Source organism: Echinops telfairi, unplaced genomic scaffold (assembly GCF_000313985.2).
Source record: "Echinops telfairi isolate 266 unplaced genomic scaffold, ASM31398v2 ScPeMD7_6273;HRSCAF=7185, whole genome shotgun sequence".
In the NCBI taxonomy this organism is placed as follows: domain Eukaryota; kingdom Metazoa; phylum Chordata; class Mammalia; order Afrosoricida; family Tenrecidae; genus Echinops; species Echinops telfairi.
In genome coordinates this window covers 4,392,838-4,397,948 of record NW_022110173.1, presented here as the reverse complement: position 1 = coordinate 4,397,948, position 5,111 = coordinate 4,392,838, and the positions used below count along the sequence as shown (strand labels likewise).

The window sequence follows — 5,111 nt, the reverse complement described above, 5'->3', positions numbered from 1 at the left end:
ACCCACTTCTCCACTGTCCATCCCCCAGGGAGGAGGTTATATGTAGATCCTTGTAACGGTTCCCCCTTTCCTCGCACACAGCGACCTATTTCATACTATCCTGGACACCTAGGGGTTGAGCTCAGACGCTGCAAAGGCGGCGACTCCATGTCTTTGGTTGGAGAGCATCCCTGTAAGTGGTCAAACACAGGGCCCTTGACCAGTCAACACTCTTTAAATAAAGAAAAAGCAAACACCTCTCAAATGCCATGTCTTGGCGACTGAGTGGCTTAGATGGTAAGTGCTGAGAGAGTTCGGAGAAGGGTAAGGTTGTTGGGGGCTGGCTGGAAGGACGCTGAACTTGAAACAGGCCTTAAGGGGTCAAGGGGAGTTTCTAAGAAGGCAGGACCTTCCGGAAGTAAACACCCCTGCTTGAGCAGAGGTGGAGCCAAGCAATGTGGCAGAACAACGAGCCAAGAACTGTGGGAAAGAAGACTGTGAAGGTCGGTCAGGCCAGGTTGTGGCAAACCTTTGGCACATATTGTAAAACCACAGTCCCTGCCACCCGTCCATGCTGGCTCACAGTGACCCTAGAGGTCAGGGTAGCACTCCCCTGTGAGTTTCTGAGACTGTAACTCTTAGGGGAGTAGGGAGTAGAAAGCCCCACCTTTCTCCCAAGGCGTGACTGGTGGTTTGGAAGTGCTGACCCCGGGTTAGCAGCCCAGTAGGACACCAGGGCGCCGCCACATGTAGTGACTCCCCAAATTGAGCAAATATTCTGTGACGCAGTTCCCAGTGAGAAAACCCTTAATGTATCTGAGCAGGACACTACCTGCCTGAAAGTATCGTGAGAAGGATGGATCCAGGGAAGGAAACTTGGGTCGGAGGTCAGTTAGGAAGCCCTCGGGGTGCAACAAATGAGGTGGAGAGGGAAGGATTAGGGTGGTGGAGAGGCGAGCAGAGGACAAGGGTTGGCTGGGAGAGAACTTTCTAAAAGGCCAAAGGGCCTGAACTTAATGACTACTGAGAGCAGAAGGGGAAGAGAGAACCAGGGGTGGCTAAGGATGGTGGGCCATGTCCTGGGGGGCCCCAAGAGGCAGCCAGTATGTCAAAACCCAGCCCTCTGCTCTGCTCTCTCAGACCGCAGCATCCCAGGGGCCGCGTAGGCCCCATCCCACAGGGACTGGGTCATTCAAACATCTGCCCCAGGCTCAGCTTGTCTGCTCAGGAGGGGGCAGCTAGCTCCTTTACAGATCGGAAGGATAATTCCTGTCAATTATAATATGTGTTCTATTCCCCATAAACACTTAAATAAAAAATAACTCAAAAAACCAGACTCCCTGCCACGGAGCTGAAGATGCGGACACACAGTGGCCCTACCCGGCAGGGTGGACATGCCCCTGCGGCTTTCCCAGGTGCTCACTCTTTAAGGGGACAAGACAGCCAAGGCTCTCTCTCAAGAGTTCTTAAATAGGGTGTTTTTTCTTTTGCAAAAGTCAGGAAACACAGAAAACTGTAGTTTGATTCTGAATACATGGTTAATCGTGACCCGATTTTGAGGAAGGCCATGCAGAGACATACCTTTGGGAAAAGGAGTCTAGCTGGTGAGTGGCAGGCAGTTTCTGAGCAACCTCAGCCGACGCTGCCTCCCAGCCCACCCATCTTCAAGCACCTTATTCCATGTAGTTCCCCTGGTTCGTTCTGGTGGCTTCTCAGCTTCTACCAGTGGCCCTGGGTCACAGGTGCCAGATCCCCCACCAAGGTTCTTGACCCCTATTCCACTCACTGTGAGCAAGCCTGTCTGATCCTGGCTCAGTTATCATTTGCGTGTTGATGAGGCCGAAGTATCTGCGGCTCTCCCCCGCCGGCCGAGTCCCGGGATCAACCTTTCAGCTGCATGCTGGACATGTCCCCCATAGTGGTCTGCTCACATGCAACGTCCACACAGCTTCTCTCCCACTCGGGTCTATGCAGCCGGCCACCACCTCCTGAGTCTGAGACTGGCCCTGCTATCCCCACAGCGGTCCAGGCTTACCACCCGAGTCTCCCGCCCTTACAGCCTGCATGTTCTGCCAGCGCCACCTCTCTCAGCCTGCGCCATGGAAGGGCACAATGTAGTTTGGTGCTGGTCTGTGACATGTACAGAAATCGAGCCGAGGTTTAGGTGTTTGTAATAGCAGTGCGACAGAGCGGTTTTGTCTGTTGGAACCTATTATTTCAAAGAGGTATATACGTTTTGTTTTCTCATTCTACTTTTCCAGAAGTTCATGGAACTGTATGCTATACAATACAGTAGCATTGCCTGTAAGGCGCCAGGTGGCACAGCGGGGAAGCGGAACCACGTGGCAGGCACAGTAACCCTGTGGGGCAGTTCTGCCCGTAGCGAAGTCACAATTACTGCCAGCAAGGGGTGCTAAGATTCCCCATGGACTGGGAGTAGTGGGTGGGGGTGCTGGGTCCTCATGGTCATTAGTAGAGCACTGGCCTAAGTTTCTCTAGAGCCGGTCCGTCAGTGTCTCCCCTTGTTGGCCCCCACTGCTGGATCCTACCTGCCTCACCCCTAGCCTGAGGCCCCTGGGGTGGGCTAGCTGTTCAGGCCACCTTCCCCATATCCGCTCTGCACAACATGTGGCCCGAGGCCAGGCTGCTTTAGCAGCACTTCCCTGCTGCTCTGAGGGCAGCTCCTTACTTCTGGGAACACATGGGAGCCTCATGTCTAAGCCTTGCGCGTGCTGCCCTCCACCTAGAACCATCTTTCCCCATCCACACTCGATGACTCAGATTGTTCTTTGGGCTGTTGCTCTGACGTCACTTTCTCCCAGAAGCCCTTTGTGCACTGCTCAGTTTGGCTAAGAGCCCTTTCCTGGGGGTTAAATTTGGCCCCAGTTCCAGCACTCCTCGTGCTGTCCTGCAAGCTATACTCCCACCAAAATGCTGTGTCACTTAAGGGGGAAGACCCGCTCCCGGCTGGCTCCCAGGGGAGACTACTGTAAGGGCATCCTGTTCCCGTCCCGTCCATGACCCACGGTGTGCCCACCTCCTTCCCTCTGCACAGGGGCTCTTAGTGGGAGAGGTTGGCTCTCTAGCTGCCCTGTGACTTCCAGCTGTCAGGCATGTTTGGGTGGGGGCCATCAGGACCACCGGCCACGTGCACCGTGAGGAGCACATGCGGGCCCTCTCCCGGGAAGAGCCCCTACATTCGAGCCAAGAGCTAGGCCTGATTCAGGGCCAAGGATCTGCCGCAGAGGCCACTTCGCCCCCTCCTTTACTCCTCTGTGCAGCAAGCCGAGAGGGGAGAGCCTTTCCAGAAAGCAGCCGGGGGCAGGCGTTGCCTGGGGTTAATGTTGCTAGAACCAGGTCTTTCTCTACCACCGTTAAGCTTGGGCACAAACAAGACAAACGCTTACCTGCTTTCAGGAAGAACCGGCTGCCCTTTCTGGTGTCGACGAAATGGGGTCCGAGTGCTTTGAACGGCAGGGAAGTTCTGCTTGCAATCCTGGGCAGCCTGTACTGTGTCCCCCTCCTCTGGCTCAGCGGTCCTCCCTCCTCACGCCCATCACAGCACTGTCACTAGCCCCTCCTCCTCCACTCCCCTGCCGCCCCCCAAACCCTGTGGGTGCTGTACCTTCAAGCAGGCTGGGTTTAGTTCAGAACTCCAGGAGGCTACTGCCCAGCCGGCAGGTGGGCTGCTGTTTACTGGGCTGCTGCTAAGCCCGGGACAAAAGTCCAGGCCGGGAAGATTGGGAGGCCACTCAGAGGCCCGGAGGCCAAACTGAAAATCAATACGGTGCAGACCGGGCAAACGGGACTTGGTCCCAGCAGGTCATCTGCTGCTCATGGGAGTGTGTGTGTGTATGCTTGGTGTGTGTGTGTGTACTCCGTTCTCTGCTTCATTAATTGTTTCCATTGAGCCCCTTTTAAGTTCCTGAAAGGCAGCAGCAACCTGTACTTCTTTCCAGCATTCTCGGGCCTGCCAGGCCCCCAGGCAGGGGATCCACTCTCAGGGGTAGCAGTGGTCGGTCAGGTCCCACCGTGCACTTCACTGTGTGTGTGAGGTGGTGGCTGCAGGCTGATTTGGCATCTTCCCTGCCCCCCAGCAAGTTCCCACAAAGTGGTCCAATTAAGGGCTGTACCCTGGAGAGCAGGCAAGCATCTGGAGCTTGAAGCAAGATGAGGATGTTGACCAGGAGCAGGAAGCTCTGCAGGGGGATGGACCTGGACTCTCTAGCTTTCACCTGACCCCTCCTGCATCCAGGGTCTGGGAAGAGATGAGAAATCAAGATGGACGAGATCCGCGGCGAGAATCTCAGGTTCAAAGTTCAGCACGCAGCTAGTTGACGATGTCACTCACAGGTTCCCCCCATGGCTCTCCCTCCTCCCTCCACAGCAGATGCGCAGTTTACCTGTCAGGACTGCGGAGGAGGGCTACGTCACGGAGTGGAGCAGAGTGGCGACACGCAGGCCTTGGGGGAGCCTACTTCTGAATCTGTTTCCCACTTACTAGCGGTGACCCGACATCACGTCCCTGTGAGGGGGCCTCAGACACGCCTACAGAGCACCTGGAACAGTGCCTGGGACACAGAGTGTAGTCCCTGCGAGTTTTCTTCTCTCTTCTTCTCGTGCGCAATGGAATGCTGTGGGAGGCAGAGCAGGGATCAAAGGGTTTTGGACAAGACCAGAGCAATTACAACAGCCCAGGTAGAGATGAAATGAGTGCCGGCATGCATGTGGACGGACAGACGGGAGCAGGTCCTGTGAAGAATCAATAGGGCTTGGCAGCTGATCGAATGAGGCAAGGAGAAATGTCAGGCTTGAAACGGGACAAAGCAGAGAGCTGATCTGACCCCCACAAGGAGTACCGGGATGGGTGGCTTAGGCAAGACTCACAGCCACCTCACAGGATAGGGTAGAAATGTCCCCCAAGCTTGAGACTGTCGCCCTCTCTCCAGGAGCAGCTGCTGGGACCATGAGAATGTGTGCGGCCACTGACAAAAAGACAAACACCTGGCGAGAGCCAGGAGCCGGGTCTGGGGGATCAGAACTACAGTCTCAGGGGACAGCGGGTCAGTTGGCATTACATAGTTCACAAAGACAATGGTCTACATCAGGGGTCCTCAAACCGTGGCCCGCCG

At 55.6% G+C, this 5,111-nt stretch overlaps 1 protein-coding gene across 3 annotated transcripts in view; it reads right to left on the bottom strand.

The window, feature by feature from the left end:
- The window catches only part of SLC25A18 (solute carrier family 25 member 18), an 18,477-nt gene extending 14,630 nt beyond the window's left edge, over positions 1-3,847 (bottom strand). The window contains exons 1-2 of one of the 3 annotated variants that reach the window (XM_045295884.1): positions 3,605-3,847; positions 3,387-3,443 (exon numbers count right to left, since the gene is read on the bottom strand). The gene's annotated coding sequence lies outside the window, so the exon portion shown is untranslated. Of the gene's footprint in view, positions 1-3,386; positions 3,550-3,604 lie in introns of those variants that run through there. The other 2 variants (XM_045295885.1, XM_030887226.2) reach the window with 2 other exon arrangements.
- Positions 3,848-5,111: the final 1,264 nt, after the last annotated feature.